Source organism: Falco peregrinus, chromosome 1 (assembly GCF_023634155.1).
Source record: "Falco peregrinus isolate bFalPer1 chromosome 1, bFalPer1.pri, whole genome shotgun sequence".
Lineage (NCBI taxonomy): Eukaryota > Metazoa > Chordata > Aves > Falconiformes > Falconidae > Falco > Falco peregrinus.
In genome coordinates this window covers 64,837,365-64,863,732 of record NC_073721.1, presented here as the reverse complement: position 1 = coordinate 64,863,732, position 26,368 = coordinate 64,837,365, and the positions used below count along the sequence as shown (strand labels likewise).

The window sequence follows — 26,368 nt, the reverse complement described above, 5'->3', positions numbered from 1 at the left end:
CCTACATACCCACCACCCCAAATTTGTGTCTGTAAGGTCAGGAGGGGCTCATCATGCTGAAACTGCATGATTATGATTATTATTATATGCACTTTATTATTAGTGCATTTGGAGCTCTTGGTTTTAGTTCAAGGAAATATTTTCCTCCGTATTTCTTTGATGCTTTCTTGATTATTTGTTTGAAGGACTCCTATTTTTTTAATTAGCTTAGATAAGGCTCATTTACTCAAATGATGCAGAGTCAAGAGCGGAATGGGAGAGGGATCCAGAGGACTCTTTAATTTTTCTGTTTGGTTGTGACGCTTGCTCTTCTTTCTGGGATTTAGACCCTGACAAGTGGGTGTGTGGTTCCTAAAGAGTATTTGTTTAGCACTGAACAAAACTAAGTGGGAATATTATTACTTTGCAATACTTCGCGGGCGATTTACCTTACAACACTTTCAAATGGCTTAATATCAAAGTTTTAATTTTAAGGAAAAGATGATAAAATGAATTAACCATGTCCATACATCAGGTTTATGATAGTTTTAAGATGAGACATGATAGACACCTCGTAAAAACTCAGCTTTCTGAGATTTGGATTCATGACTCAGGCCTTCAGAGCTCTGCTGTCAGTGTTAGGCTGGTTTGTTTTCAGCACTTGAATATCAGATTGCAAATATCTTGCCCAGTTTTTCTTTGAGTATTTCAATTGGGCACGCCTACATTTTGTTCCAATACATTAGAATCTCTGAGGACTCCAAGGGTAATAATGCCTTTTACAATTTCAAAATATATTTGCTCTATTTACTGTAAATAAATCAGGGGTTTTTATCTATTTTAATCCATGCCTGTTTTTTTTCTCTTCCGTGAGAAGCATATAGACATCTTGTTGGAATTCACAAGTAGTAAAATAATGAATACTGAGAATGTTTTATTTTCCAGGTCTTTGGATTCAGTTTAGCCCCTGCTGTGCTATTAATATAGCTCTTTCACCAGCTATAAAAATCAAAACAAATGCATATGAAACCATGTAAGATTCTGTTCCTCTTTTCTCTCTAATGGAGATTGAAGTACCTGCAGCAAAATAGAATCACACCTGAGAGTCTGAGATTGAATTAAACCCCAGAGTCTCTGTCTGCTTTAATCTGCTGGTTATATAAAATGCAGTTTAAACGGAGAGAAGTGTTTTTCCTTGTGTTGTGGTGACAGTTCGGGACCTGGTCTGAACCTGCAACTGCAGATAGTTGTGGGAGTGGATGAAGTTAATTGACAAGTCAGCTGGAAAACAAATGTTCTTTTAAGATTTGGAGGAGTTAAAGGACAGAAGGAGAGGGTTGAAATGGTTCAGCTGTCCCCAGACTGTAATGAAAATGGCTAATGCATATTAAAAAGGGTATTCTGAAGCCTGGTAGATGGAATAGCTGCATCATTTTGTATTTGTCGGGATGGCAGCTCTCGGTTTGCTGTAGATGGTACCAGTTGGCATCTAAAGATGTTGTGCTGTGTCAGGGCGCTATGGGGGCTGGCAGCACGCTGGGGACTGGGAGCTGTGGGTCTGGTTGGGCAGGGACATCACCGACCAGGGGATGTGCCACTGCTTCCAGAAAGGGAGCTAGGCGGGCTGGGGAGAGAGCAGGGCAGGAGGGTGCAGCCCCCAGCCCCGTGGATTAACGTATTCAGGACCCTGACTTGCTGTCCTTGTCGGAAATCCTTTTCTTGCCAAGGCAGACTCCCTTCTCCAAGTCTCCTGTATGTTTTCCTCTTTGGTACTAAGTCAGTAGTACCAAAATAGGCCACTATGTCCAAAAAGAGCCACTGTTCTAAGGACCACAGTCTTTATAATGATCCAATTGGATTGAGGAAAGAGGAGCTCCCTCTGTCCATAAGCCTTCATAGAACTGAGCTGTTTGCAAGTCCCCATTGCAAGCCTTCCCTGCCCAACCACAGCAGAAGAAATTCTTTGTGCTCCAGTCCCTGCAGCAGTCCTCAGAGCATCCTCCGACCAGTTTTGCACCACAGCTGCTCAATCTTGATACATACTTCAGATCAGCAGTGCAGGTTAGAAAGTGATTGCTCATGAAAATGCCTATTTTTCACTGACTGGACTCAAGACAGTAGGCTGTAGAAGTGAACATGATGGCTGTTGTAGATTTTGGGAAGAAATAGTGGCGAAAATAAAGATGCAAAGAAATCCAGAGGTAGATATATCTCTTTCTCTTTCCCCCAAACTTAAGTACTACTTTTGTCTGCCAGAAAGCTTTCCACAAAGCATCCCTAGGGTGTTAGAAATCAATATTTTTGATTAAAAACTGTTGCTGAATAAATATGATCTGTCTTGTAGCATCTAGCAGTTAGGTTCCTTTTACAGCTTTGTTGCCTTTTTGTTTCTTAGCTCGATGGGGTTCCTGGGCATGGGGAATGTGGTTAAAGAATTAATTGCAAATTCCCTTGCTCTTCTGGATGTATTCCTTAACTTGAATGGGACAGTTTAGCAGGTTCTGGAACTAGTCTCATTTGTACTGTATAAGCTAAGTCTAATCACAGGCAGCACAATTCTAGAAACTCCTTGAAATGACCACGAAGTTGTTTGTGAGAGCACTGCGGCATAATTTCCCTCATGCTTTCTCATTTGTCTCAAAGACTGCTCTGTCAATGTTCTTGTCATAATCTTTTGCTGACCAGAGATTACGTTAAAACAAAATCTCTTCTTTAATCTTATAGCAAATTTCTTCCTTCCCTTCGGCTTCCCTGACTCATTGAACCCCAAACGAGTGTCATTGACCCAACAGGCTAAAAAGTTCATTAGCATTCATATTTTCAATCATCTAAATCAGCTGTTTGTTTCCACTACAGTTTGCAAAATTCCCTTGGAGTACAAAGAAGACTTTGATCAGACACTCTGAACTTAGGCTTCCCCCAGAGAAAAAACAAGATGCTGCAAGTCAAATGACAGTCTGGTGCTCAATGTGGTGCTTAAGATAGTTCCACATTCAAAAGCAAAAGGTCGTGAGAGCAGAATGAAGCTGAAGGAAGTATTAGCATATAAGCAATTCAGGCAGATTTTTTTTTTTTTTTTAAACGTGGCACAGTCAGAAATTTTGAAGAAACTACTATAGTCAGCAAGATAAGAAAAGATGCATGAAGAACTATGCTGGACAACTACTATAGCGATGTGGAAGGGTAGGAGACATCAGTTGTGGGAAGGATCAACAGCATTGTGCCAATTAAATGTCATGCGAGGGTTTTCTTTAGAATCTACTTTAAATTTTTTTGTAAAGTTTCAGAAGGCACAAAGTAGTGAAGTTACTTTAGACCTGAAAACATCGGAGCAAGAGACTCTGAGAAAATGTCAAGGTATGGATATGTTCCTATTAGGAGATGAGGACTTGAGTTGAACATCAATATAAAAAAGGAATTTGACCCTTTAATTTTACTGTTTCTTAACACAGCGCATAGGAGGCCTAAGCAGGGCTTGAGAAACAGTGACATTTAAATGGCATCTAAAAAGTAAATAAACTGAATAAACGGAGGAGGCTGCTCCATAGTCTACACTAGCTGGTCGCTGGAAGAGAGTGCAATGCGGCATTGGGAGGGACTATGCTTTTTACAGTTATTAAAAAAATATTTCCCTAGTTGACTGTTTGAGTATTGTGAAGTTTATTCAATATGTGATGCTGGACACTGTGAACAAATAAACGAGAAGACTCAGACAAAGAAAAGCACTGGGAAAGCAGGGGGAATGGAGAGGAAAAATGGAAAAGGGGGTGCTCTAAGCTGAAAGAGAGCAGCAAATTAGTATTTAAAAAGCTGAGAATACTCGGTGTTGCTGTGTTCCTTGGTGTTACTTCAGTTTAATATGCATTGAGATTAAACAGCAAAGGAGATGGGACGCTCCACTGCAAATCAGAGTTGGGCCTGGGCAGCTTTCTGTCTTCTGCTCATAACTTCTTAGAAAAGTTGTTTAAGTCTTTGTTCCATGATGATCTGAGAGTTTGGGAGAAAGGGACAGGGCAGAGAGTGGGGTGGTTGAATGGAGCTGTAAGGTTTATATTTTGAGGATCATGATCCAAGGTTGAACTAGAAAGCTGTAAATCAGAATTCATGGCAAATATAGATAAGAAAAACACCTGAAGAGCAGGCTGCTTCCTGAAAAGCTGAAAGCTCTGAGTCTGACATCGTAAATTCACCTTCAAGGAGTGAAGGTGTATCCTCCAGGCATCTTTTTCTTAATCATTAAGCATTACACACCAAACAGTTCTTTTTGGTATTGTCATATTTGATGTGGAGGTGAGGCTTCCTGAGAGCTCTGAGTGTAAATACTAGAACATTCCCATCTGGTGCTAGGGAATTTTGAGATCCTGGAAGTGCTCTTGGTACATGTTTTAAGGGTGTGATTTTCTTCTTAGGCATCCCGTTACCCTTGTCAGCTTGAGGGGGATTATTAGTCTTGTTCTGCTATTTATCTGTTTAGGAGGATATATCTGGGCAGGCCTACGTCTTGAGCACTCAGAGGCTGACCGAAGCTAAGGCTCCGCTGCTCCGTGCCCGCATGCAACCTGCGTGATAAGCAGAGCTGTGCAAATCAGCCCTTTGACCTTTATCACTGTAATTTGTGACTGGACAAAGTACTGTCCTGGCTGTCTCCAGGCTGGGCTGCCTGTTTGTCTCTACTAATCAGCTGAGCATGGTTGGGAATGTTTCTTGGCACTGAGGCTGGCCATTGCAGGATGGTCTGTCTGTGTTCATAAACATGCAGAACAGGAGGACTGCATGCAGACTGCGTATGGGAAGTGAGCATGGGCATGTCCTAACTCCTGAGCTGTGCTCAGGAATTAATTGGAAGAGTGCTAGTTAAAATCAGAAAAATCATATCAGAGGCTGTTCTAATAGTTTAAAATTGCAAACTACCATGTTTTAAAGTCTTGGAGTGCACCCAGGCTCCATTTCATTTGTTAACGTGGGTACAGTCTATCAGTTTGACTTTCACTGTGTCAGTCTCTCTGGTGTATCTAAAACTCTTCACAAGCCATTCAGAGAAACAATGCCCTCAGGAAGAGGTAAACATCTCACAGTAAGTGTAGGTAGACCGAAAATACTCCTGTTGGAACTCAACTGTGATGCTGTGCATAGTCAACTCTTCAAGCAGGTAACTTTGCTGGTACTGGTGTGGTTAGGATGCCACTGGAGAACAGGAGGTGAGCTCTCCTGGCCACTGCAGGTATGCTGCTGCTGTGTCTAAAGCAACAGTGTTAGACAAGAGTCTGCTACGTGCAAAGTTTGGAGTTGCCACCATTAAGTAAATGGTGAAGGATAAGCCCAGTGCGTCTTTCTCCTAAGGAAGCTTTGTATTAAGGAGTCAAGAAGAGGAAACAGGATGGCTTTCACTTGATACAAGTTTGCTGTTCAGATGTCTCCCACTCGCTTCCCTGTAGGGCACGTCCTTACATTTAAAGCAGGAAAATGGTGAATGAAGTTTTCTAGGTCTCAGCACCTGTGTGTGCCAGCAGCTTGCTGTATAAATCTTGGTGGGAGAGAGGGACAGACCCCGTCTCATTGTGCCTCAGGTTCCTGATTAGTATTTTAGGGATATTAATGTTCCTCGACCTGATACATGGTCTTCGAGAGGCTTAGTTCATCATTACTTCTAATAGCTTTAGAGATGCTGCTGCAGAGGTACTGGAGAGGCAGGGAGTATTGTTATCATCGTTACAGGACAGAGGGTGTAGGGAAAGGAGAAAGGCAGAGGGATGAAGGGGCAATCACTGGAACCTGTGAAAGTCAAAGCACTGCGCATACACTTGGCCATCGGCCCCTCTGCATATTAACAGGGTGTTTGAAATGGCTGTCTTTGTGGTGCTCGCACGGCTTTGAGGGACCTGCTCTCCCCTTGCTCATGTTCCTCCACTGTTCCTCTCTGTCCTTCGCTCCCACCACTCTGCGGCGCTTACTGCCTCCCCCCTCGTGCATGCACCCCTCTGCTCGCAGCCAGGTTCATCAAAAACAAGCAGGTCTCCGTGGTAACTGGGAGACAGCTGAAAAATGGCAGCTAAATGCAGCTGCCCCTCATTTAATATCGACTCTGGCACTGACAGAACAGATAATGGGCAATAACACACCATTATGCTGCGGGGAAATGAAATGCTTCAGCAGACGCCTGTCATGCTGCAGGGATTTATTTGTTACTGTACCAGCAGAGATTTCTCTACCCTTCTGTCTATCACTTTCTGTTCCCTTTTCTATTCCTCCTCCTTCTTTTCTTCTTCTGCTGGTTCCTGCACTTGTCCCTTCTTTGCTTTCTGCTGTTTCTTTCTTTTCCTTCTTTCTTGTTTTACTCTTTTACTCACCTCTTTTTCTATCTTACCTCCTCTGTCGTGTGCTCTCACTCGTACATTACACTGGATTTTGTGTTCCTGGTGTCGGAGCACGCTGTGTCTGAAGCCTGAGAGCTCTGTGAAGCTCCCAAGCTTTTTGCTTCTTTCAGAGTTTCCATTTTCTTTCTAGTTTAAACCTACTTCTCTCTTCTGTCTCTGTGCATGTGTCAGTGTGAATCTAGTGAGGATGAAGTTTGCTTGATGACCCTTCAGCCAACGTATTTCTGCGGGCTGTGTTTTAATTTGACAAGTACAACACAATGAAATGAAAGTTTTTGGTGGAAATGGAAAGTGCTAATGGAAGGGATGCACTCCTGCTTCTTCTGGTGCCAGAGTTTGTGCGTTTTATTTCCAGCTTGCCACAGAGTGCCCTGGGGTTGGGTAGTTTGTATTGGGATTGTGGATCATGTTGGTTTCTAAATGGTTCCTAACGCTGTGACTCTCTCAAATCTTGGTTAGCCAGGGTTAGTTGCACTTTGTGATTGCTGTGGGGTTATTTTTTCTAAATGTCCTACTTGTGCAAATCTGAAATGTCACAGAACCAGGGGCACTGATGATAGCAAGTGGTCCTCTCTCAGGTCTTGTAAGACCTGTCCCTCCGCAGATACAGCTTCAAACTAAGCGATGAACTTTTGGGAACCTACATTTTAGCTGAATTGAGGCCTGTGAAACTCATTGCTTTGGCTCAAAGGCTGCTCTTACATCAGCAAAGGGCTGTCAGTGTGGATGCAGTTCACACAGGCAGAAGCGTGCTCTTTCAGTACAGCCTCTTGCCTTCGCGTCTTCATGCAAAGAAACATGAAATCCTCACAGGCATATAGTCGTGTGGTGTAGCTGCATCTCTGTGAGTGACCTTTGCTGGTCGTCAGTGTCCAGATATGCTTTTGATGCGTAAAGTAGGGGAGCTATAGCATCATCTTCTCCCCCAAAATGTATACCATCTGTGCAGTGCGTTCACACAGTGTGGCAGAGCTCTGCCAGCTGCCCAGTCCCTACTTACCACAGTTAACATTTTATCTATGTCCAGGATCACATCACTTCATCCCTGCCTGATGTTGGTGTCCTGGAAAACCTGTGTGATGCAGAAACTGTTGGAGGCCTTGCTTGTGCCTGGAGGGCTTTATCGACCTAGGCATGCAAAGAGCTCCTTTGAATACAGATGCCCTTTATAAATTCTTTTACTAGTGTGCCTCGTCCCTTATTAAAAGTAATCATACCAGCAAAGCTGTATTTTCTGCCAGTATAACGACATCTGCACTCATGATATTGTGATTGTTGAAAGCGTGATTACAAGAGATGTTGGGTGCTTTTTTGTACACCCAACTGATATATCTGTGCCATTAAATCTTAAGGTAAGAGTAGGCTTAAATTCTCCAAGTGATGTATTTATACACATTGTACCATATGGACCTACAGTAGGATCATTCTTCTTTTCCCTGAGTGTGATGCAGTCAGCAAATCTAGCTAAGCAGATTCTTAGAAAGTGAATTTTGCAAGGACTCGCTGTAATACAGTTTTAAGCAGTACAGATCTTAAAATTCTCTTGTTACTCTAGCAAGGGGTTCCCCTAACCCAAGCATTGATAAAATGCGTTGATCCTGTCTTGCAAATCATCTATGTTTTTGGTACTTGGATAATTTCTGATGTAAAATTACAGGGCTGTAGCGTGAGTATCCATTGCTTGGATCTTAGCAGTTTCCCAGAAATGTTTATACCTCTGAGTAAAATCTGTACAATGCTTCCTAAGTTCTCCAAGCTAGCCAGCCCTTGCTGTGGTTAATGAGACATGAGTGTGGGAGGAGCCTTTAATGATACCAGGTAAGATAATAAGCACTAGGGGAAAGGAGGTAATGAGAAAGAAGGAGAGGTCCTTTTTTGCTTATGTCCTTCCATGTCATCATGTCTCTGCAAAGGAGCTTATTTAACTAGAATATTTCCAGAATGTCAGCATTTTATTTACTGCAAATGTAGAGTATGTTCCTCAGAAGTCCTGTTAGCACTCACATGTGCAACTTTGAGACATAGCAGCTTGATGTGCAGTTGATCAGTAAAATACAATTCATCCTCACTGATACTTTGGTTGTGTTCCAATAGACTTTGGGAGAAGCTTTGGGCAGCTATGGGTTTCCCAGTCTTTCACTGTTTTTCCCAGCGTCTTTAAAATTGATCCCTGTCGTAAGATATTAAAACAGTGGGAAACTGATTGCCAAGGAGCTTAGGCTTCAAAGGAAGCAAGCTGGAGTCCAAAAATCCTTAATGTCTGTCATTCCATCCACTCTGCAGCAAGGAGATTTTTAGATATAAACCCTGTTCTTTCTCCACAATTGAAATGCCAGTACACTGACCCCCATTTCAGCTGCACACCCTGCCAGCTTCTTGAGCCATGGTGCTTATTAATGAAATAAGCAAACGTGGAAGCCTCTGGGTTTTTCTTTTCCCTTTTTTCTTTTACTTTTTTTTTTCTCCTCTCTCAACAAACCTGCAGTCATTAAGTGCCATCGTGAGAGAGGAAGTGGTTTGTTAAAAAGAAAAGCCCTGATTTTTTTTTTATTTTTTTTTTAAATGAAGAATACCATCAGGAGCAGGCTATGATTAATACACATAATTGAAACAAATTGCAGCTAACTGCAGAAAGCATCTCCCAGCTGTTGACAGAAGGAAATTGCTGACAGCCTTTTCCTATTCAATGAAATAGAGAGAAAGGAACCTTGCCCAGCCAATGTAAATACACGGCCACTGCTTGTGCACGCATGTACAAAAGCACTCCTACGACCAATGCGCATGTATGTCATCATGCGTGTATCTGTTAGCATGTACAGACATGTCACATGTGCAGGTGCAAAGCCAACTTTTGCATGCATTTGTAATGACTGTACCTCTACGTACATAGTAGGATCTTGCATGTCTGTGGATTTCTGCTTTGCTGAACATACTGCATGCCCGCACGCAGCATGACAGTAATGCCAATTTAATGGGAACTGCCCTGGAGGCACTATGTGCTCCACCAGAGGAAGAAGGCTCCAGCTGTGCATGTGCTTGCACACATGAACTTGCATATTCACAGACGAAACAACACAGACCATCTTCTCCAGGGAGCCCTTCCTCTGGCTTTGTCTTTAGGAGGAGAAAGCAGGCTCATTTTTGGCTTTTAAAATATCTTCCATCACTACTCTATTCTTCTGTCCCTTTCACCTTTTGTTTTTCATGCTCCCTATCCATCATTAACAGCCTAAATAGAAAACACTTAGATGCACGAGATAAGGCTGAAGCTAGGAGAGTCATCTTTGACTGAAATACTGTGCAGATGGCTAACGGGCGTGCATCAGAGCCTTGCCTGGTTCAGAAAGTTGCTCTGGAGAGGAATTTAATATCCATAGTTCATTCAGTTGCTGGCTTCTGCTAAGACAGTCGATGAGTGGGTTGCATTGATTGTTTTGTGATATAGGTTTGTCACATATGGATCATTTATAACTTGCCCATCCAGGGATCAGCTCCCACGCAGCCATGTGGTTGTTCCAAAGTGGGCAGCCTGTTGCACTGAGTGGGCTGCAGGAATGCCAGTGAGCAGAAGGCAAAGTTAGAGACCTCCAGCAGGTTGTTAGTAAGATCTAGCAAATCGGTTGACAAAATCTGCATTGAAGATGATGCTCTGCTATTTGCTGAATATACTTTCTTTTGGTCATCTGTTGATTTCATAATCTGAGCTTCTACTGGCCACTTTATAAGGGCATTTTGAGCTATTTAGAATCAAGCAGGAACATCAAGTATGACTTATTTCCTATGTATCTGCTTTTAAAGCTGATTGCTACGGTGTGATGCCAGATGGTAAAAAAACCCATAGTTCTTCCTGTTGTGGTTCTGCCCATTGAAATAAAGCCATGAAGGCTCTTTGTAACTGTATGCATAAGTGTTATAAAAATAACCTGCTTGAACTGGTCCCTAATCTGTTATTCCCCCTCCCTTTGTGCCGGTGTTCACTGTAAACACATCAATATCAAGCAGTTAGCAAACAAACATTCCTTTATCAGAGGCGTATGTCGATCCCAATGGAAGCTTAACAGCTCAGGCAGGCAGATGCAGCAGTAGGGAAATAACTGATAAACTCAGATGTTACAGGTTATGGATTGTGTTTATGAGTTAGTGATTCACAGAAGATCTAACCAAGGGGGTGAAGGAGGGCTGGAGCCATTGACATTTGAAGTTCAACCCGGGAAATGGTGTGTTCATCTTTAGCACTACCCAGGGAGCTTGTGGAGAGTCCCAGAACATTTTAGTGAAAAAACCAAATGCTGAAAAAATTTCATAAAGAATACCAGGTGGGTGGTGCTGGAAGGGAGGCAGCTGAGTCGGGCTATTGCCACAATAACAAATCACTCTGAGACAGGCTAGACTATGAATTTACCTACTCTAAAACAACCACATGTGTACACTTGTAAATCTAAGGGAAAGCAAGCTAACCTAGATTATTCATATTGAGATGTGAGCTGCCTTGCATTCACTGAAGTGTATGGTGATGCACATGGGCAGCTACCATGAAGTAGGTGATATGACATATTCTGCACGCTCACCTGTTGCGCAGAAACACGAGTGTCCAGCCTCTCCATCAGGGTCACTGCTTGATGTGCAAAAGCCAAGTCTCCCATTGTTGTAATTTCTTTCTGCCCCTTTAAACTCCCCTTGCAGCTAAGAAAGATCATATACCCAACTGCATTCCAATCCTCAGTGGTTACGCAGTGTTGGTGCAGAGCTATACACATAAGATACACCCTGCTCTGGGAAGAGCTCTATGTATTGGTTGTAGCAATTTCTTTCTTTTGTAGAGGTGAAGAAGCAGGCACAGGTAGGGTTTGGAGGCTCCTGTGCCTGCAGGGCTGCAACACCTTGAAGGATAAGGAGGTCTGGCCACACTGCCCAGGTCCTTCATCACAGCCTGTTCTGACTGGTGCTTGCATGGCTACCAGAAATTGTAGTTGGTTGATGCTCACAATTCCTGGTAGCGATCGTTTTCATCTCTTGAGCCTCAGTTCTGCCAAATGAAGCAATTTCAGCACATACTTCTAAACCACGCCAGGATCACCAAGGAGTAAAAGTACTTTATAGAGCTGCTACAGTTCTTGTAAGAGCTCGAAAATCAGTTCTTAATTCACTTCCATTGAGAAACAGAATCTTAGGGGCTAACAAGCTTGTTCTACCAGATGCTATGAAATCTTAAGGTCATTACTAACATTTGTCTGCTGATAGCTATGCAACTTGAGAACTTTTTTTTTTTTTTTTTTTTTAACTAACATTCATTGTAGAGGCTATTCAAGGAGACATAGCTGGTGAGGGGGCGCCAACTCTGTCTTATGATTCATGCATCACGGTACAGTCAAACTAGCAGATCACAGAAGTTTGCAATCTAGGTAGTCAACTGTAGGACAAAGAAACAGGAAAGTGATGCTCCAGAAATGTGTATAGACAGCAGCAAGAATGACGTGATCCTCTGTGGGCTGCAGATGGGGGAGCTCAATGTTGTAAGTCATAGGGTAACAGTACAAAAGCTTTTAGTATTGCTATGTACTACGTGCAGTGAGTTCTCTTGCTCCTTTGTCCTCCAAGGCAGTTCAGTTGCACAGCTTCCTTTTCATTTTGAGATTGAAGTATAGTTACAAGCAAGAAAAAGTGTAAAATTCAGGAAAAAATATATAATGGAGTTTCTTTTTCTTTTTCTTTTTTTTTTTTCTGAGTCCAGTTGCATGAGTGTAAGGATAAAACTGCATATGTAGATAGATAAATTACCTAAATGTATACGTAATTTCCCCCTTTTATTTTGTTAGCTATGCAGAGCCAACACAGTTCTGAGAAAATAAGTTGTACCTTGTTCTGACATATATATATATGTATAAACAAAATAATGTCAAGGCCAAATTCTGCCAACAGTCATCCTTCAGCAGCCCTATAAGAGATCACAGCATTATGAAGGTATGAGTAGAACTTGGTCTGCCAAAATTCTGTTGCTAAAGATAGTGCATAAAAAGATGCCAGCTTGTCTGTGACTCCATAAAGTAGTGGCAAACTTAGCAGTTACAGGGAAAAAAACCCACTTTTATTGCAGCTGAGCACCTTTGACCAGATAGTTGTTGAGAAAATTAACCTGCAGGCTCTGGAGGTTTCTTTGCCAAAGTCTGTTTTCAGAATTGTCTTGTATTTCAGAAATAGAGTTCCTGTCCACATAGTAGGCATTTCAGTGATCTCTCACCCTGGCCATCTACAAGGATACACAAAGGTTTCTCCTGTGGGTCTTGACCAGAGCTGCCTCCCCTTCTTCCCAAAACCTCTGGCCGGCTTTCAGTTCCAAAATTGCAAGACCACGGTGGTGGGTGGTTAATGGAGTTGTTAAAGTGTGCGGAACAGCTTGAAGAGGGACAACACTTTGGTAAAACAGGGGTTGGAAAATATTCATAAAATATATGTATGCCCCTGGTGTTTAGATTAGAATATGAATCTTTGCTATTTAAAACAAAACAAGACTAGACCCCAAGACACAAAACCACTGAAATCAGGATGCCCTGGGGCAATCTGATCTCCAGGAAAATAATGGTAGCACCTTTCTGAACCGAAAGAGAAACACACATTTTTCAACAGTTGATGTAACACAAGGGCTGTGTCACATTTCCTGCAGGGAGATTTGAAAAGTAATTTTTACAGCAGCTGGGCTTTGCTTCTAAGAGTGAGAATTACATCACTTCTGACCTTCTAGCAACAGGCTTAAAAAAAAAAAATAACATGAACATAGATACCAGCATGATCACTGTGTTACATCCAGCAGTATTCCTTCACTGATTACCATACAAATTACACCTAATTTTTATCAGAGACAGTGGGTTCAGAGTTTGGCTTACAGTACTGAAGAGCAGAACTAATTTGGGTGTTGTTTTTTATTGGTTTTATTTGATATCCAGTGTTGGTGTTGGTAACTTGTACAAAGCTTTAATAATATTGTGCTACCCAGGAGCTTGAACTAATGAAAACAGCTGGGCTCATTCTTGCTCTTACATCGAGACATCAACATCATTTCATTGATGATAGAAAATGACTGATTTTGAATGAACTGATAGAATAGCTGTGATTTGTTATTCTAAACAGCATCGATAATTTCAGAAGTTTATGAAAATATGTGAGCTGAGAACTACTTTAAGAGATTTAAAGTATATACTAAGCATGAATTTTTATTGCATTGAAGTAAATTCATGTAATATGTACACATCAAAAGACCACATGGAAATAGCCAAGAAACAATTACAATCGTGATACAATTTTTTCAGTTGAATACAAAAAAACCTCCAACATAATGAAATACTTATTTTCAAAATATTTTTGGTTTGGTGGAGTTTGAAGGGATCTTTTATGTTTCCAGTGATTAGCCAGAATACTTTTACCTAAGTACTTTTTCTGTTCATCAACAATTTTACCAGGTAGAGATGCTAATCTGAAACATTTGTTGCATTGCTTTTGAGCTTCCACCACTCTCTGACCTCATATGACTTTCAGTACCTCTTAACCCACTCTTTTGATATACAGGGAGAGTATTGCACAGAAGATTGATGTCTACTTTCTTAAATTAGCGTGTGAATTGTCTGTGCCTAGGATTTGTTCTTGAAATTTGAGATACGTTAGTCTTGATCTTCAAGCATGTTGGTAGCATGCAGCTACTACAGAAAATCACGTTAGTGAAGAGAGACTTCACAAAATGCAATGCGTATGGTTTGCTCAAGTCTTGCACTGAGCTTGCAGTAGAGCTGAGAGCATGCAGATTTTCTCTGAGCCCTTCCTAGGCAGCAAATCCTTTGGACAACTGACTAGACAACCCACTTTATGTTTCGGTCTTTGTGCTTCCCGGGAGATGTTGCTTGGATTACAGTACTGAACAGTAGCACTCTTTATGGGATGAGCCTCCTTGTCATTATTATGAGAGACTATTTATAGGTTTTATTATTTTTCAAGTTCCTAACTCAGGTGTATTCTGTTTAGTTCTTTTAATGAATGTATTTATCTATGACCTGTTAGGAGCTAGTCCCACAACAGCAGAGGTATAGGATGGCAGGGTGATACTTGTCTTCACCTCCTCTACTCTGTGTGCTTTTGTTTTATAGTAAGGAACTTTGCTCCTTCTATCAGCTTTGCATATATTTAATCAGACAGGTATTTATTTGTGTATAGGCTTAATGTCATTATAAACATCACAAGAGTGTTCCCTGTCCTCTCTGCTTTTCCTTCTTGTTTTACACGGGGCTTGTTTTTGCACATAGATTTGCTGCAGCCAAGCTGTAAAGAAGATAATAAAGTGTGTGCGTTGCAAAATAAGGTGGAATCAAACCCTTGTGTAGCTGCTTTCTGTCATTTTTATGTGCATCACTCTCTGTCTTCTGTCTGTAGTGCTGTCTGTAACGGTCTAGAGTCTTCCTTCAGCTTTATGTTTTCGGCATTGTGTTAATTGTTTGTGGTGTATGGGTTTTTCAGCAGCGTGCAGTGGGAAAGGTCAGCTGTCAGAAACAGGCCTGTCCACAACTGATAAGGCATTCAAGAGATTGGATTTGACTCATTAAGCACCTTCCCTGTAGACGTGGAGTCTGTTCTGCCGCAGAAAAAAAACCCTAAAGCAGGAAGGGAAAAAGCCCAGGATGAAGTTGGAGCATGCGCCAGAAGCACTGGCACGCCCTCCCTCCTGCCCTGCGCACAATGCTGGAGCTCGCTGTGCTTCCCACACTTGCATCCTCATGCACCGTGGTCGTCCACCCTTACACCCTGAGACTGTGTGCATTCACTCTGGTATTTACACCTGGTCAAGGCACATGTTCATACTCTCTGTGTAGGTACATGTGGGTGCCATGCATTTCCTTCCTGCCCTCATACGTGCTGTAAAATGTACGAGGATGCTAATGCTCCCGCAGTTTGCAGGTATGCATCAAAGCCACTCCAAGGTGGTTTTATGTGTTTCTCAATCTCGTAAATCTTTTCACACTGATGCCTGCTTCCTTTCATGCTGTAACAAAGGGTACATGTCCTCTTTATGTGTATATATTGTGTTTGTTCAGATGCACATTACCTGCCTTTCTACAGAAATATGCTGTGCAATTGTACTGCCTATACCCGCATGTATGTGTCCACTGCCCTGGTAAACACACATGAACTTATTGCTGTATAGACATAGCAGAAGCCTAGGCTATTTCTCATTGCATACAAATGCATGTATTTTTGCCCCTAAATAATTATTGGCCATAGCTGCTGTGCCAGCTTGTAACAGTCCCTTGCCTGTGGCTTTGTTTTGAGAAGAATCGTTGTGCCTCAAATTGGGTTGGATACTGCTGCTTTCATAAATGGTCCTAATGATGTCTCACAACGAGCATAAATGAAGGGTAGCAGTAGTGTTTGGCAGCGTATTTTGATATTGTGGCAGTACTGGGGTCCACACATCCACACTTTCCGATAACACCGAAGCTGTATGGAGCTGACATTACCGCAGCCTGCGATAGCAGTCTCATGCGCTGCTCTGCCCCGCTCTGCATCTCTCTCCTGCCTCACTTTTGCCTTTCACCTTGCTTTGCATCTCCCCTTTCCCGTGGGCATGGCTTTCAATACCGCTCACTGGTATTGAAAAGGATAATTTTGTGGATCATTATTGTGTTATTACAGTGATTAGCATTAACTATTTTTCTACTCACACTTCACTGCTCAACAGCAAGCGTGACGCCTGCTGGAAGGCTGCTGCTAACACAAGCGCATGTGCATGCACAAGTGCACACACGCACCTCTTACGGTGCTGCCTCTCTGCTCCTGTCCTTCCAGCCCCTTTCTTTGAAAGCTTCCAGGAGTTTTCTGAAATACTGCCATTCAATGGAAGTAGGAATTTCTCCTCCCGCTAGGATCCTTCGACATGTTTTTGTTCTGAATGCACTATTCTACTTTCCTTTTCTCAATGTTGGTGTAAATCTTTGTTGTTCATTCCTGCAGTCAGTCTTGGAAGACTCCCACCAACATTCCCCATGTTTTTTTCCCAAGCAGGACCAGTCCTACCACACATGTAGGGAAGACTGCAATAGCTGCTTAATGTTCTCCCTAATGCTATGGCTTTTTACTAAGGTCAGAAAGTTTGGGGAAGGCCTTGTTTTTCAGTATGGTAAGGAACAAAAATGCCATAGGTGCATCCTCTTCTATGAGCTGAATATCAGTGCTTTTGAATCTATGCCGAGTAGTAAACAGGTCTAAATACCATCAGGATTGGTATTTTGTGTTTGACTTCTGGTTTTTAATAGGCTGGCAGAGTAAGGGCAGTGTGAAACTGGGGATTGCAACTGGGATACAGATTGCTGCTGAAGAACTGGAGGTCTCTCTTAGGTGGTGAATATAATGTTGGCGTGTAAGTTGCTTCAGTTTTTTAAAAAAGCGTGGTCTGCGTAAAACAATGGCACTTCTGTTAAACACAGGACATAAGAAGCGGGTGAATCGAGAGCTTAGCTGTGCACTTGCATGCTTGTACCCTGCTGTGCTGTCATGCGTGTTGTACACAGAATGGCAGAGGGGCCGGGTAACAACCCAGCAATAGAGATACCTCTGTGAGAGCAGGGCTGGTGAGTATGTTAAATCCAGGGTTTATGTTCACGGTACTGCGCCGTTCTCTCTCTGGTCAGCTTGCACTTTGCTGAGTGTCCATAAGGCAACATTTCTGCTGAGCGGTGTATTCTGAGACTGCCATCCTTATGTTTGAGAATGATGCACCAGGAAAATAAGTAAATTAGAAGAAATACAGAGCAAAATAAAAAAGATAAGAAAAAGTAAATACAGCAGCAATGGAAATTGTCCTCACGCATGCTCAGCAGTGAGGAATCTGGAGGAGTTCTTATGCCCAGCACATCTTCATGGTACCCGAGCCCTTGACACCATTAGTAGCAACACCTTGCTTTCCCTGCACCTTCTGGAGCTGGGAGTAAGAGTAGCAAAATTGTTCAGAGAAATTAAAAGAAAAAAGTACACTTTGTTCAACCAAAACAAATTGTGAATTTACATGAATATATCCAATCATTTCAGGCAAATTATTGTTTAAAATTGATTTATTCAGCATCATTCATTTCAAAATAAACATGTTTCATGCTTTTATTTTAAAATGGAGCTCTGTTTTTTAAGAAATGTATTTTTAAGGAAGTGTAAAATAAAATTGTTAAAATTTATTTTGGGTTAAGCAAGACATTGGCTTGTGTCATCTTCTCACAGATATGGAATATTTTTTGTTTTGCAGAGAAGTTCTATTAAACTTGTAGAGCGTTCTTTTCCCATGGGTCTCAGGGACTTAACCTATGTTTTTGTTATCTTTGTAGTACAGATGGAGACAGGCGAGGTTAATTAAGTGCCTCAGGTTGCACAGTAAATCAGTGGCAAAGTTTAGAATAAAATGCTCAGGTTCTGACTTCTACACCTGTAGTTTGTCATTTAGATCAATTTTGGTGAGCAATTTAAAAAATGATGTTACTAACCATATGCTATAATCTTTTGTAGACATATGTCATCTTATTTATTCATTTTCATTATTGTAGTACTAATACTGCTGTTATTAAAGCATTTTAGCTAAAAGATTTCATGAACGCATTTTTCAGCTATTTTGTGTGGTATTGGAGCAAATGATGCTGATGGGTGATTTCTGTAGTAAATGGTTCATTCACGCAGGTTCAAATTCTTCTTCAGACCTTTCTGCTTTCTGCTTCCCTTCAGAAAAAGACAGAAAAGGTGGGTTAGAGAGTCAGCAGGCAATCTGTGGATCATATTATCGATGAATCTAGGTTTAAATAATTTTTGTCTATGCTGAACATGTGGACTAAGTAGGAGATTTTTGGTGATACATCTGATTATTTTTTTTTTCTCTCTGAAGGGATGTTGAAAGGACTGTTGAGTGAAGAAGAATCTTCCAGGGTTGAGAAGGAAAACAGCTTTTCATTTGTCTGAATTTTCAATTGTTTAGATGGTGTGAACTTCAACTGTATATTTAGTAAGTGCATGCTTCAGAAATGTGAAGCGGTCATGCTTTTAACAGACTATTAACTCTATCACTGATGTATAAAAGTGATACATGGAAACTGCTTTATATGTTTCCCATTAGATAGTGTATGGTAACTGTTTGAGGACCAGGAGCCCAGGGGATCTTCCTCCTTTCTTTGGGTTAGAAGTTCAGGCACTATCATGCCTGTTGCCTCCCTTTGTGCTCAGCCTTTGCTGTGCAGTGGCCCAAATTCATCAGGAGAGCTAAGTCACTTTGCAGGACTTGTTCTGCACCTTGTAAGCATGATTTGCGGTCCAGGGGGTCAGAGCGTCCTCTGTGTTGGAGCCAGCCCAAAGAGCATCGTCCAAGGACGGAGGCAGCAGCAAGCAGAGGTGGAACCTGCATCTCTGGAGCTGTTATGCAGCATCTTTAGGGAAAGCAGTTCTTCCTCCTGTTTTCATTAAGAGCTTTGGAGCTCAGGGAAATAAGATTAGTCAGGTTTGACAAAAAGACGAACATTCGTTGTATTGCCGAGTCTCCTTGATCGCTTCTGGGCTTAAGTCTGAGAACCTTTTAGGAAGCATTTCCCTTTAAACTCCAAGGGTAACGTGTAAAGTAACAGATAATGGAGGAGAGGGCATGATTCATGCTAGGCACTTGGTGTTCTCTGGTGTAGCATAATGCTTCCTTTGGTCTTTCTGGTGAGATGAAAGAGCTTTTTGGGTAAGACCAGAGCTGGTACAGTACGTGTGAAATTTGAGTTCAGCACTGAAAGAGCGCTGACTGTTGAGTGCAGCTCGGCTTTGCTTTGGGCTCCTAAGCTCTTTGCATCTCTTAAATGTGATGGGAGATGTTGTCCTCCATTGATTCTTACCTACACAGTTTCTGATGATGTTACTGTGATTCTTCTCTGCTTCCAAGTTACAGATTATGTAGATACAATAAGTGAGAATGAGGGGCCTGAGGAAACAATAAACGACACTATTTCTGAAAAATTTAACATTACCCAGAGTGGTTTAAAGCTAGTAAGCATTTGGGAAACTACTCTTTTTACTGTGGGATTCCAGCTCAGCACTTAATCTTCTCCATTATAACATCTTTCTATGATTTTACAGACAATTTTTTTTTTTCCAACAAGAAAAAATCTTTCTTCTGAAAATTTATTCCCATAATTTCCTTGAAGTTAGAGGTAATATTCTTTTCATAACGTTTTACCAATGCAGTCAGTTCAGTCATCTCATTATGACATTAAGATGACTTACATGTTCTTACTTTACAGTTTATGGGGTTTAGATGCAGTATATGATATGACTCAAAGCTTCTCCATCTCAGTATCACTGTTGGTGATGCTTGGAAGATGCTTCATGCATAGAAGACTGTTTTGCACGCTATTTCTTAGGTATTTAAATAATTAAGTAAGTTCTGTAAGACTTTTCAAACAAATACTTGCTTTTGACTATTGAGAGCACAAAAGTGCATATGTGAGGGAGTGAGCATGGGACCTTACGAGAGGGTTTGATTAGTGGTGCCACTGATTCAATCAGGTGACGTGAAGAATGATGAGACTAGAAAAAACAGAACTATCTGGATGTATTATTTTTCCTGCCCAAAGGCTAGAAAGGAGGAATGCACAAAAGGACAACTTAATGGAGGATGTAGTAATCTGCTGTTTACCTATTACTGGAGTCTGTCACCATCTTTTTAAAATAATAACCCGATTATTGCTAAACTATCCAGCTTTGTTTTAATCACATGAATCTGGGTGAGCTGCTTTGATTGCTTCTGAGGGCTTTCATTAGGGTTTCAGCATTCAGTTGCTGGACAACTCTTTTGGAGGGTGACGGAAATAGTTCACCTTTTTTGTCCTTCAGAGGTGTTGGCTGAGTTATTTTCTGTGACATTTGATGTACAGTTTCCCCTCCCCTAACCTCTGAGGGAACATCAGATACATGTGAAAGTGACTCGGAACATAAATTGTTCGCTGTTTGGTAACATTGAGGATGATAGCTATTATAGGTGGCTCCCAGGATAGAATTACCTCCTTGTAGAGTTCGTGGGAGTTGGCCCAGACTGGGGTTCTGCCCCATCCTTTGGGAGGCAACACCTTGATCTGTCACAGCTTATCATCTAGAACAGCTTCTATTTCCCCCTTAGTTCATGTTGTTCATATGTAGAATTCATTTTTATTTGTTATGACTCTGTTCAAAAGATTTCCTACACCTCAATTAGAATTTTAAAACTTTAGGCCTTATTGTTTATAGTTTAAGTATTAGTGTAGAAAGGAGATGAAGATATAAGCACTGGTGTGAAGACATTTAGTCATGTCCATACCCAGCTATACAGCGACAAAGCAGGAACACCTGTTAGTTTCAGCAGTACAGGAAAAATGTCACTAATTATTTATTTATTTATTTATTTATTTATTTATTTATTTATTTATTTATTTTGCCAGAAACACCAAATTCAGTTGTGCTTGCTAGGATTGTGATGTTAGCTAGCCCATCATCCCATGAGAAACGAATTAGTTTGTTTCCTTGTGTTAGGTGTCATGCTGCTGAAAGCACAGCTGATGCCCATGTGCAGTAAGTTCACAGCCACCGAGTAGCATGGCTATGCTGCAATACTCCATCGGCATGTCCTCAGGTGAGGAGGGACCGTCATTCAAGCAGCAGAACTAATGCCAATAGTGAGAACTTCTGCCTTTTCTCACTTGCACTTGGGCCTTCTGTGTAGCTGTATTTCACAACACTGTATCATATCGTTATTATACTAGCTTAGTTATTGTTCCATAATACCTTTTAAGTACATTGATATTTTTCTTTCTGTGTTCTGATTTGTGGTGAAGATTGGTTGGGGTATTTTGGGTTTTTTTTCTGTTTGTTTTTGTTTGTTTGTTTGTTTGTTTTTCCCCCTGTCAGTAATACTCTATTTTAATAACTGTTCTGTGGTTGTTGTCAGTGGAACTTTGGCAGCAGTTTTTAAGACAAATTGCATACCTGTAGGATCTTCCAAAGTTACAGAGAAGTGTTAAATGGTAGGGAGAAAAGGTTTCTGTAAATACTGTTTTCCTTGTTGACCACTATTTGACAGAAGGTCAAGGGAGTACCTGGCTGTTTTGCTGCCTCCGTCTTTAGTGCACACTGCTTTGGCAGAGAAGCCTGCAGCTTGACAGTGGTAGACCGTTCCTAGATTAACAGACAGCACCAGCTCTTCTGTGCAAAGCACAGAAAATCACTCAGATAAGGTAAATTCCACCGAACACTGGAGTGGTTATTAATTCTGAAGCAGTGCGAAGTGTTTGCTTTTCTCACTGACAGAAGACGTGCTCCAATGTTGGCTGCAAACCCAACCCCACTGAGACAGGGACTGCTCCGAGCACAGCTGTAATGCAGTGGGCTTTGACGGAAGGTGGGAGGGCGAGCAGCTGACTTCTAAGAGAGCTGCTTGACTTTTTCTTCAGGAGACTTCAGGAAAGTCACAGTTCATTTAATATTTTTTTCTAAATCTTTCCTAATTGTGTCTGAGGCCAGAAATCCTGTTACATGAGATGCTGCTTTTGTTGAGAAATGAACTTCATGCCCCTGGGCAGAATCAGTGCTTCTAGGATTTGTTGGTTTTGGCTTCACAGTCATGAAGTATTTATTTTCTGGCATGATCCGAAACTTTGGAGGCTCCTCTGCTCCACACTCTTTGCTGGGGTGACTTCTTGGTGTGACTGGAGAAAAATAGGAGGTTAGTTTCTCTTCGCAAATGTTCAAGAACCTATGGAATGAGCCCAGGATGAGGAGCTAGGAACTTCTGAACTCAAATGATTCCTTTACTATTGATTTTCTTGGTCGCCGTGAGTAAATCCATTAAAATGTCTGTGCATTGGTTTCCTCACACAGAAATCACAATGCCAAGGTTTCTCTACTTCCTAATGATGCTGTGAATTCTGAATATTTGAGTCCTCCTATGTAGAAGGAGCTTTGACAGGAACATGTAGCAGGCAGCTTTGCGTGTAAAAACTGAAGTTCAAATTACTATCTGGCTCTCCTGAACAGGCAGTGTCACCATGCAAAATATGGAAAGATCCCCAGTCTTTAGCTCTCCTGGGAACATAAGACTCTGCAAGCTCTGGGGTTTCTGCAGGAAGGAGAGAAGCTGGGAGCTTGGCTAAGGTAGTTGTTGGCCATGCTTTTGTTTCTGTCCTTGCTATCAGCCATAGGGACTGATAGCTGATCTGGGGAATTGAATAGGTGTAGATCTGAGACTTGCAGTCCTGGCTTTGCAGTGGGGTGGTGATGGTAACTGCTTGTAGCTTTGCCTATTAGTGGTTAGTCAGAAAAGGATAAGAGTTTCCCACTTCTTAAAGTGATGGTGAAGTTTTGTCTTGGATCTCTGCAAATCCCAGCTGTTGCAGAGAGTTCGGTTATGTGCATGTGTTCGAAAATAAATAATAGCTTTTAGATTAATATTCACGAGTAAAATGGAAGGTTTAATTGCTTACATGTGCTGACCTGCTTTCAGATTCTATTTTTTGTAAATCTGAATGGTATTAACTGAGTTTAAAAATAAATCTTGCAAATCATGTATAAATCAAGAATTTGCAAACATATTCTAAATGCTGTTTTATGTAAATGTTTTTTTATGCAGTTTCATTGTCACACTTGATCAGCTAGATCATTAATTCAAGTTAATATCAATTGCTATATACAGGGTTTCACATCCCAGCAAAACCAGGGTTTAACCTATTGCTTCTGGTGACACCAAGGATTCCTGTTGACTTTGAGTTGGGCCTTAAGTTTAGCTGTTCTAGGTTACCTGTGTTGCTGTGCGGAGGCTTGTTGGTACACTACCACTGTTTAAAGTATACAGAAGCTGTAAATATCACAGTGCAACTTGTGGAGCCTTCAGAAATGTACAGCACAAGGGTCATGAGGTAACAAATAACAAGCGGTTCATCACTCTCAGGTCTTCTGGGCATCGCTAGGTTATGTCTTGAAAGCATGTGGAAATACTGGGAGACCTGCAGCCTGCTCAGGGCTTGCTCTTTTCATACGTTGTAGTTAGAACCTGTATCCCTTTATCCCCTTCATGCTGTCTGGTAATTCTCATGTGCTTTATGGTCATAGCCATCACATATGTCAGAGCATCCTAAGAGGCAGGACAGTGTGGAAAGGCTGTACGTAGTAAAAAACCTTTCACGTGGCCTGACGCAGGCTGCTGTGTTGTACCTTGGAGGAATACACAGTCAAGCCCTTCAGCAACCGGAGCCTGATCTGTGCACCAAAGCGTTTCCCAAGACTGGTAAACCAGCCATTCACATGGCCACTGGTAAACTGTTTAGGAATTAGTGGCTTGGCGGATACAGTCTTAGAGTACGTTGAGCTTGGGTGTTGCGGTTATGAGGCATGGGGTGAGGGTTTTGTGCGTGGTGATCTGCAAATTTGACTCTGTCCAGAACAGCCACTTAAGGAAAAAGAAAACCCTACAACAACATCTGAAACAGAAATGGGTGATGTTCTCCCAAGAACAGGAAGGATACAAAGATGGATCAGGTCCAGAATCCCATCTGTGACAAGGGTCAGAAGCAGATGACTGATAGAAACAGGCAGATGAGGTAGCTGTACCCAGAGGTGGGTTGATGGCACCTTATATTAAGACCAGTCGTACAAGTAAAAGCAATATCTCTCTGAATTTTCTCTGCTCTGTTTTGATGAGTGCACTGGTTGCCTTAAATTACCATTTAGATTTCTAATCTACTCTTTACCTTCTCCTTTGTACTAACTAGACCAGTGAGATTTTGTGTAAGTGGTTGAAAAAGTGGAAATGAGCTCTATTAATATGTCTTGTACTGTGTGAACAATCAACCCCCCGCGCCCCCCTTCCCAGAGACGACAAATGTGTATGCAGCGCTTGGCACATCTACGGCTGTGGGAAGAAGGCTCAGTCGTAATGATCCTGTTTGACTCCTGCCCTCAGACGCCGGTTATCTGATGGGAATTACCTGCAGATACATAGAACATATGTCCGGCTTGATTGTAACACATTCCCTTCCAATGGAGCAGGAGTGACTAGGCAGGGGAATTACCATGGTGGAGAGGGTTGTTAAGCACTCGGCTCTGACTTCCAGAACTGCAATCAGTATCAGCCCTCTGCGCTCAGGTTGGTTGAACACTGACACAAGCGGATGAGCTCCTTGGTGGTAGTGAAATGTATTCAGAATAGAATCACAGAACTAAGTAATTAGGAGGAGACCTCCTGAGGCCATGTGGTCCAACCACTACCTTGGAGAAGGCCCAGTTTGAGCAGCAGCTCAGGACTCTGCATAATCAAGTTTTTAGTGTTTCTGAAGGATGGAGATTTCAGTCTCTTTAGGCCCTTGCTAGGGTCTGACCATCCTCAGATGAAACATTTTTTTCATACAGAATAGGAATTTTTTGTATTCTAGCTATGTTTGTTGCCTCTCATCCCTCTTCTGCAGACCTCTGAGAAGAATTTGGCCCCATCTTGAGTCATTGTAGAGGACAGTAACATTTTCCTTGAGTTGTCTCTCCTTGAGGTAGAACAAACCCAGCTTTCCCAGCCTCTCCATACATGTCACCTACTCCAGCACCTTGAGCACTGCGGTAGCTGTTTGCTGGACTCGCTCCAGTATGCCAAAGCCATTTTTATATGGGAGAGCTTGATACTGGACAGAATGCTCCTGGTGTGGTCTCGCCAGTGTCCATTAGTGGAAGAATTGCTTCCCTCGGCCTGCTGTCTGCATTCTGGCTAACACAGCCCAGCATGTGGCCGGCCTTTGCTGAAAGGGCAGGCACTGCTGACGTGGGTGCAGCTTCTCTGCTGGGGCCCTCAGGTCTTCTTTCACAAAGCTGCTTTTGAGCCAGTTGGCTCCCAACCTGTACTGTTGCATGGAGTAATTTGTCTTAGTGTTTGCATGCCAGGATGTATAGACACATGGTTCGCTTACATAAGTGTAAACATGCATTACTGCTGCCTTCAAAGTGCTGGATTTTTTAATGAGTTTATTCTGCGATACCCTCCATCAAGACTGCAAAAGTCTCTGCTTAAAGCACACCTATTGTTTGAGGATGATATATGTTCATGTTGCAACACTGTGCTGTTCTGTCAGCACTGTTCCATGCTGTGAGGGCAGATATTTTACCATGCAGTTATTTTTCAAGAATGGCTACGACAAGTACTTCCCCTTCAGTCTTGTACTAATAAATACTGGTTAATCTGTATTAAGATTACTAAATGAGACAAAATGAAGCAGAAAAATGCTATTAATGTAATTGGTAATAGCACCAGCACTTGTCTTCTGCAGGAGATTGCAAGCAATGATAGCTTGACTGCCTGTACCATCTAGTTTATTCATGCTGAGGCTTGCTTTCACAGCTGGGGGTCAGGAAGGTGCTGCAATATGGGGAGGGGGGGATCTATGTAAACTCCATTGTAAGTACCATTTTCCCCCAGACAACACTAGTACGAATGGGCTACAGACAGCCCTCCTGCAAGCTTTACCAGCACCATCTTAAATTTCTTCTACTGGGCCAAACTGGGGTACACAGCTGGCTCAGGTCATCTGAGCGCAGTGTGGCAGCAGAGCTGGCTCTGGGTGAGGTGGAAGCCCAGGTACTGGGAGGTGGACTTCCAGCTCACGTGAAGGATTTTTATGGTATTCAAATGCTGCCTCCAGTTGTTAAGAAATTAGTTCAGTGGTTTTCCTTACTGTACAGACAAAATGTTTTTTCTTAATGAAGAAATATTTCATGTCATGTGCTGTGAATAATTCCCCATGTTTATTTTCGCTGTATGAAAATTATATGCTTGTCCAGTACAGATTTTCTGGATAAGGTGATCAAACAGGTAAAGTTCTGAGATGTGTTTACCAGCAACGTTGTTACTTAACAGCTGTGGACAAAATGTTTGATGTGGACTTCCCTGATGGTCTCAGACAAGGAAGCTATAGGACACTTTGTGTGGCTCTCTTGTGTGCTTGGTCTGTCATTCAGCTGAAAGA

The 26,368-nt window shown here is 41.9% G+C and overlaps 1 protein-coding gene across 21 annotated transcripts in view; it reads left to right on the top strand.

The window, feature by feature from the left end:
* The window catches only part of NRXN3 (neurexin 3), a 1,021,997-nt gene that overhangs the window by 239,822 nt on the left and 755,807 nt on the right, over nt 1-26,368 (top strand). The window lies entirely within an intron of this gene.